Source organism: Triticum dicoccoides, chromosome 3A, assembly GCF_002162155.2.
Source record: "Triticum dicoccoides isolate Atlit2015 ecotype Zavitan chromosome 3A, WEW_v2.0, whole genome shotgun sequence".
Classification (NCBI taxonomy): domain Eukaryota; kingdom Viridiplantae; phylum Streptophyta; class Magnoliopsida; order Poales; family Poaceae; genus Triticum; species Triticum dicoccoides.
The window spans coordinates 550,755,330-550,763,898 of record NC_041384.1 but is presented as its reverse complement, the minus strand read 5'-3'; positions in this window follow the sequence as shown (position 1 = coordinate 550,763,898).

Here is an 8,569-nt window from a genome sequence, read left to right as displayed (position 1 = left end):
CGGTAACCCTCCGGTACTCCGGTTTTCTCCGAAATCAACCGGAACACTTCCGGTGTCCGAATATAGCCGTCCGATATATCAATCTTTATGTCTCGACCATTTCGAGACTCCTCGTTATGTTCGTGATCACATCTGGAACTCCGAACTAACTTCGGTACATCAAAACTCATAAACTCATAATGTAACTGTCATCGAAACCTTAAGCGTGCGGACCCTACGGGTTCGAGAACAATGTAGACATGACCGAGACATGTCTCCGGTCAATAACCAATAGCGGAACCCGGATTCTCATATTGGCTCCTACATATTCTACGAAGATCTTTATCGGTCAGACCGCATAACAACATACGTTGTTCCCTTTGTCACCAGTATGTTACTTGCCCGAGATTCGATCGTCGGAATCTTAATACCTAGTTCAATCTCGTTACTGGCAAGTCTCTTTACTCGTTTCGTAATACATCATCTTGCAACTAACTCATTAGTTGCAATGCTTGCAAGGCTTATGTGATGTGCATTACCGAGAGGGCCCAGAGATACCTCTCCGACAATCGGAGTGACAAATCCTAATCTCGAAATACGCCAACCCAACATTTACCTTTGGAGACACCTGTAGAGCTCCTTTATAATCACCCAGTTACGTTGTGACGTTTGGTAGCACACAAAGTGTTCCTCCGGCAAACGGGAGTTACATAATCTCATAGTCATAGGAACATGTATAAGTCATGAAGAAAGCAATAGCAACATACTAAACGATCGGGTGCTAAGCTAATGGAATGGGTCATGTCAATCACATCATTCTCCCAATAATGTGATCTCGTTAATCAAATGACAACACATATCTATGGTTAGGAAACATAACCATCTTTGATTAATGAGCTAGTCAAGTAGAGGCATACTAGTGACGTTTAGTTTGTCTATGTATTCACACAAGTATTATGTTTCCGGATAATACAATTCTAGCATGAATAATAAACATTTATCATGATATAAGGAAATAAAATAATAACATTATTATTGCCACTAGGGCATATTTCCTTCAGTTTCCCACTTGCACTAGAGTCAATAATCTAGATTACACAATAATGATTCTAACACCCATTGTGTTGGGTTTCATAGTAATTTCAAAAAAATTCCTATGCACACGAAAGATCATGTGATGTATAGCAACGAGATTGGAGAGTGTTGTCTACGTACCCACGCAGACCGACTGCGGAAGCGTTGACGCAACGTAGAGGAAGTAGTCGTACATCTTCACGATCCAACCGATCAAGCACCGAAACTACGACACCTCCGAGTTCGAGCACACGTTCAGCTCGATGACGATCCCCGGACTCCGATCCAGCAAAGTGTCGGGGAAGAGTTCCGTCAGCACGACGGCGTGGTGATGATCTTGATGTACTACAGCAGCAGGGCTTCGCCTAAACTCCGCTACAGTATTATCGAGGACTATGGTGGCTGGGGGCACCGCACACGGCTAAGGAATAGATCACGTGGATCAACTTGTGTGTTCTAGGGTGCCTCTACCTCAGTATATAAAGGACCAAAGGGGGGGAGGCTGGCCGGCCACAAGGGGTGCGCCAGGAGAGTCCTACTCCCTTTGGGAGTAGGATTCCCCCCCCCCCCCCAATCCTAGTTGGAATAGGATTCGCGGAGGGGGAAAAGAGAGAGAGAGGGGCCCGGCCACCTCTCCTAGTCCTAATAGGACTAGGGGAAGGGGGAGGCGCGCAGCCCATGTAGGGCTGCCTCTTCTCTTTTCCACTAAGGCCCATCATGGCCCATTTAGCTCCCGGGGGGTTCCGGTAACCTTCCCGGTACTCCGGTAAAATCCCGATTTCACCCGGAACACTTCCGATATCCAAACATAGGCTTCCAATATATCAATCTTTACGTCTCGACCATTTCAAGACTCCTCGTCATGTCCGTGATCACATCCGGGACTCCAAACAACCTTCGGTACATCAAAAATGCATAAACTCATAATATAACTGTCATCGTAACCTTAAGCGTGCGGACCCTACGGGTTCGAGAACAATGTAGACATGACCGAGACATGTCTCCGGTCAATAACCAATAGCAGGACCTGGATGCCCATATTGGCTCCTACATATTCTACGAAGATCTTTATCGGTCAGACCGCATAACAACATACGTTGTTCCCTTTGTCATCGGTATGTTACTTGCCCGAGATTCGATCATCGGTATCCAATACCTAGTTCAATCTCGTTACCGGCAAGTCTCTTTACTCGTTCTGTAATACATCATCCCGCAACTAACTCATTAGTTGCAATGCTTGCAAGGCTTATGTGATGTGCATTACCGAGAGGGCCCAGAGATACCTCTCCGACAATCGGAGTGACAAAACCTAATCTTGAAATACGCCAACCCAACATCTACCTTTGGAGACACCTGTAATGCTCCTTTATAATCACCCAGTTACGTTGTGACGTTTGGTAGCACCCAAAGTGTTCCTCCGGCAAACGGGAGTTGCATAATCTCATAGTTATAGGAACATGTATAAGTTATGAAGAAAGCAATAGCAACATACTAAACGATCGGGTGCTAAGCTAATGGAATGGGTCATGTCAATCAGATCATTCAACTAATGATGTGACCTCGTTAATCAAATAACAACTCATTGTTCATGGTTAGGAAACATAACCATCTTTGATTAACGAGCTAGTCAAGTAGAGGCATACTAGTGACACTTTGTTTGTCTATGTATTCACACATGTATTATGTTTCCGGTTAATACAATTCTAGCATGAATAATAAACATTTATCATGATTATAAGGAAATAATTAATAACTTTATTATTGCCTCTAGGGCATATTTCCTTCAGGCTCCCACTTGCACTAGAGTCAATAATCTAGATTACACTGTAATGATTCTAACACCCATGGAGCCTTGGTGCTGATCATGTTTTGCTCGTGGAAGAGGCTTAGTCAATCGGTCTGCAACATTCAGATCCGTATGTATCTTGCAAATCTCTATGTCTCCCACCTGGACTAGATCCCGGATGGAATTGAAGCGTCTCTTGATGTGCTTGGTTCTCTTGTGAAATCTGGATTCCTTTGCCAAGGCAATTGCACCAGTATTGTCACAAAAGATTTTCATTGGACCCGATGCACTAGGTATGACACCTAGATCGGATATGAACTCCTTCATCCAGACTCCTTCATTTGCTGCTTCCGAAGCAGCTATGTACTCCGCTTCACATGTAGATCCCGCTACGACGCTTTGTTTAGAACTGCACCAACTGACAGCTCCACCGTTTAATGTAAACACATATCCAGTTTGCGATTTAGAATCGTCCGGATCAGTGTCAAAGCTTGCATCAACGTAACCTTTTACGACGAGCACTTTGTCACCTCCATATACGAGAAGCATATCCTTAGTCCTTTTCAGGTATTTCAGGATGTTCTTGACCGCTGTCCAGTGATCCACTCCTGGATTACTTTGGTACCTCTCTGCTAGACTTATAGCAAGCCACACATCAGGTCTGGTACACAGCATTGCATACATGATAGATCCTATTGCTGATGCATAGGGAACATCTTTCATATTCTCTCTATCTTCTGCAGTGGTCGGGCATTGAGTCTTACTCAATTTCACACCTTGTAACACAGGCAAGAATCCTTTCTTTGCTTGATCCATTTTGAACTTCTTCAAAATTTTGTGAAGGTATGTTGTTTGTGAAAGTCCAATTAAGCGTCTTGATCTATCTCTATAGATCTTTATGCCTAATATGTAAGCAGCTTCACCGAGGTCTTTCATTGAAAAACTCTTATTCAAGTATCCCTTTATGCTATCCAAAAATTATATATTATTTCCAATTAACAATATGTCATCCACATATAATATCAGAAATGCTACAGAGCTCCCACTCACTTTCTTGTAAATACAGGCTTCTCCGAAAGTCTGTATAAAACCAAATGCTTTGATCACACTATCAAAACGTTTATTCCAACTCCGAGAGGCTTGCACCAGTCCATAAATGGATCGCTGGAGCTTGCACACTTTGTTAGCTCCCTTTGGATCGACAAAACCTTCTGGTTGCATCATATACAACTCTTCTTCCAGAAATCCATTCAGGAATGCAGTTTTGACATCCATCTGCCAAATTTCATAATCATAAAATGCGGCAATTGCTAACATGATTCGGACAGACTTAAGCATCGCTACGGGTGAGAAGGTCTCATCGTAGTCAATCCCTTGAACTTGCCGAAAACCTTTTGCGACAAGTCGAGCTTTGTAGACAGTAACATTACCGTCAGCGTCAGTCTTCTTCTTGAAGATCCATTTATTCTTAATTGCTTGCCAATCATCGGGCAAGTCAACCAAAGTCCATACTTTGTTCTCATATATGGATCCCATCTCAGATTTCATGGCTTCAAGCCACTTTGCGGAATCTGGGCTCACCATCGCTTCTTCATAGTTCGTAGGTTCATCATGATCTAATAACATGACTTCCAGAACAGGATTACCGTACCACTCTGGTGCGGATCTTACTCTGGTTGATCTACGAGGTTCAGTAGTATCTTGTTCTGAAGTTTCATGATCATCATCATTAGCTTCCTCACTGACTGGTGTAGGTGTCGCAGAAACAGTTTTCTGTAATGTACTACTTTCCAATAAGGGAGCAGGTACAGTTACCTCGTCAAGTTCTACTTTCCTCCCACTCACTTCTTTCGAGAGAAACTCCTTCTCTAGAAAGTTTCCGAATTTAGCAACAAAAGTCTTTCGGATCTGTGATAGAAGGTGTATCCAATAGTTTCCTTTGGATATCCTATGAAGACACATTTCTCCGATTTGGGTTCGAGCTTATCAGGTTGAAGTTTTTTTTCACATAAGCATCGCAGCCCCAAACTTTCAGAAACGACAACTTTGGTTTCTTGCCAAACCACAGTTCATAAGGCGTCGTCTCAACGGATTTTGATGGTGCCCTATTTAACGTGAATGCGGCCATCTCTAGAGCGTATCCCCAAAACGATAGCGATAAATCAGTAAGAGACATCATAGATCGTACCATATCTAGTAAAGTACGATTACGACGTTCGGACACACCATTACGCTGTGGTGTTCCGGGTGGCGTGAGTTGCGAAACTATTCCACAATTTTTCAAATGTACACCAAACTCGTAACTCAAATATTCTCCTCCACGATCAGATCGTAGAAACTTTATTTTCTTGTTACGATGATTTTCAACTTCACTCTGAAATTCCTTGAACTTTTCAAATGTTTCAGACTTATGTTTCATTAAGTAGATATACCCATATCTGCTTAAATCATCTGTGAAGGTGAGAAAATAACGATATCCGCCACGAGCCTCAATATTCATCGGACCACATACATCTGTATGTATGATTTTCAACAAATCTGTTGCTCTCCCATAGTACCTGAGAACGGTGTTTTGGTTATCTTGCCCATGAGGCACGGTTCGCAAGTACCAAGTGATTCATAATCAAGTGGTTCCAAAAGTCCATCAGAATGGAGTTTCTTCATGCGCTTTACACCGATATGACCTAAACGACAGTGCCACAAATAAGTTGCACTCTCATTATCAACTCTGCATCTTTTGGCTTCAACATTATGAATATGTGTGTTACTACTATCGAGATTCAACAAGAATAGACCACTCTTCAAGGGTGCATGACCATAAAGATATTACTCATATAAATAGAACAACCATTATTCTCTGATTTAAATGAATAACCGTCTCGCATCAAACAAGATCCAGATATAATGTTCATGCTTAATGCTGGCACCAAATAACAATTATTTAGGTCTGATACTAATCCCGAAGGTAGATGTAGAGGTAGCGTGCCGACTGCGATCACATCGACTTTGGAACCGTTTCCCACGCGCATCGTCACCTCGTCCTTAACCAATCTTTGCTTGATCCGTAGTCCCTGTTTCGAGTTGCAAATATTATCAACAGAACCAATATCAAATACCCAGGTGCTACTGCGAGCATTAGTAAGGTACACATCAATAACATGTATATCACATATACCTTTGTTCACCTTGCCATCCTTCTTACCCGCCAAATACTTGGGGCAGTTCCGCTTCCAGTGACCAGTCTGCTTGCAATAGAAACACTCAGTTTCAGGCTTAGGTCCAGGTTTGGATTTCTTCTCTTGAGTAGCAACTTGTTTGCTGTTCTTCTTGAAGTTCCCCTTCTTCTTCCCTTTGCCCTTTTTCTTGAAACTAGTGGTCTTGCTGACCATCAACACTTGATGCTCCTTCTTGATTTCTACCTCCGCAGCTTTCAGCATCGCGAAGAGCTCGAGAATAGTCTTGTTCATCCCTTGCATATTATAGTTCATCATGAAGCTTTTGTAGCTTGGTGGCAGTGATTGAAGAATTCTGTCAATGACGCTATCATCTGGAAGATTAACTCCCAATTGAATCAAGTGATTATTATACCCAAACATTTTGAGTATATGCTCACTGACAGAACTGTTCTCCTCCATCTTGCAGCTATAGAACTTATTGGAGACTTCATATCTCTCAATCCGGGCATTTGCTTGAAATATTAACTTCAACTCCTAAAACATCTCATATGCTCCATGACTTTCAAAACATCGTTGAAGTCCTGATTCTAAGCCGTAAAGCATGGCACACTGAACTATCGAGTAGTCATCAGCTTTGCTCTGCCAGACGTTCATAACATCTGGCGTTGCTCCTGCAGCAGGCCTGGCACCCAGCGGTGCTTCCAGGACGTAATTCTTCTGTGCAGCAATGAGGATAATCCTGAAGTTACGAACCCAGTCCGTGTAATTGCTACCATCATCTTTCAACTTTGCTTTCTCAAGGAACGCATTAAAATTCAACGAAAGAACAGCACGAGCCATCTATCTACAATCAAACATAAACAAGCAAGATACTAATCAGGTACTAAGTTTCATGATAAATTTAAGTTCAGTTAATCAAGTTTAAAGAATTCCCACTTAGATAGACATCCCTCTAATCCTCTAAGTGATTACGTGATCCAAATCAACTAAATCATAACCGATCATCACGTGAGATGGAGTAGTTTTCAATGGTGAACATCGTTATGTTGATCATATCTACTATATGATTCACGCTCGACCTTTCGGTCTCCGTGTTTCAAGGCCATATTTATATATGCTTGGCTCGTCAAGTATAACCTGAGTATTCCGCGTGTGCAACTGTTTTGCACCCGTTGTATTTGAACGTAGAACCTATCACACCCGATCATCACGTGGTGTCTCAGCATGAAGAACTTTCGCAACGGTGCATACTCAGGGAGAACACTTCTTGATAATTTAGTGAGAGATCATCTTATAATGCTACCGTCAATCAAAGCAAGATAAGATGCATAAAAGGATAAACATCACATGCAATCAATATTAGTGATATGATATGGCCATCATCATCTTGTGCTTGTGATCTCCATCTCCGAAGCACCGTCGTGATCACCATCGTCACCGGCATGACACCTTGATCTCCATCGTAGCATCGTTGTCGTATCGCCAAGCTTATGCTTCCACGACTATCACTACCGCTTAGTAATAAAGTAAAGCATTACATCGCGATTTCATTGCATACAATAAAGCGACAACCATATGGCTCCTGCCAGTTGCCGATAACTCGGTTACAAAACATGATCATCTCATACAATAAAATTCAGCATCATGTCTTGACCATATCACATCACAACATGCCCTGCAAAAACAAGTTAGACGTCCTCTACTTTGTTGTTGCAAGTTTTACGTGGCTGCTACGGGCTTAAGCAAGAACCAATCTCACCTACGCATCAAATCCACAACGATAGTTTGTCAAATAGACTCCATTTTAACCTTCGCAAGGACCGGGTGTAGCCATACTTGGTTCAACTAAAGTTGGAGAGACAGTCGCCTGCAAGCCACCTATGTGCAAAGCACGTCGGGGGAACCGGTCTTGCGTAAGCGTACGCGTAATGTTGGTCTGGGTCGTCTCGTCCAACAATGCCGCCAAACCAAAGTATGACATGCTGGTAGGCAGTATGACTTATATCGCCCACAACTCACTTGTGTTCTACTCGTGCATATAACATCAACATAAATAACCTAGGCTCGGATGACACTGTTAGGTTTCGTAGTAATTTTAAAAAATTTCCTAGGCACACGCAAGATCATGTGATGCATAGCAACGAGATGGGAGAGTGTTGTCTATGTACCCACGCAGACCGACTGCGGAAGCGTTGACGCAACATAGAGGAAGTAGTCGTACGTCTTCACAATCCAACCGATCAAGCACCGAAACTACGGCACCTCCGAGTTCGAGCACACATTCAGCTCGATGATGATCCCCGGACTCCGATCTAGCAAAGTGTCGGGGAAGAGTTCCGTCAGCACGACGGCGTGGTGACGATCTTGATGTACTACAGCAGCAGGGCTTCGCCTAAACTCCGCTACAGTATTATCGAGGACTATGGTGGCTGGGGGCACCGCACACGGCTAAGGAATAGATCACGTGGATCAACTTGTGTGTTCTAGGGTGCCTCTACCTCAGTATATAAAGGATCAAAGGGGGGGGAGGCTGGCCGGCCACAAGGGGTGCGCC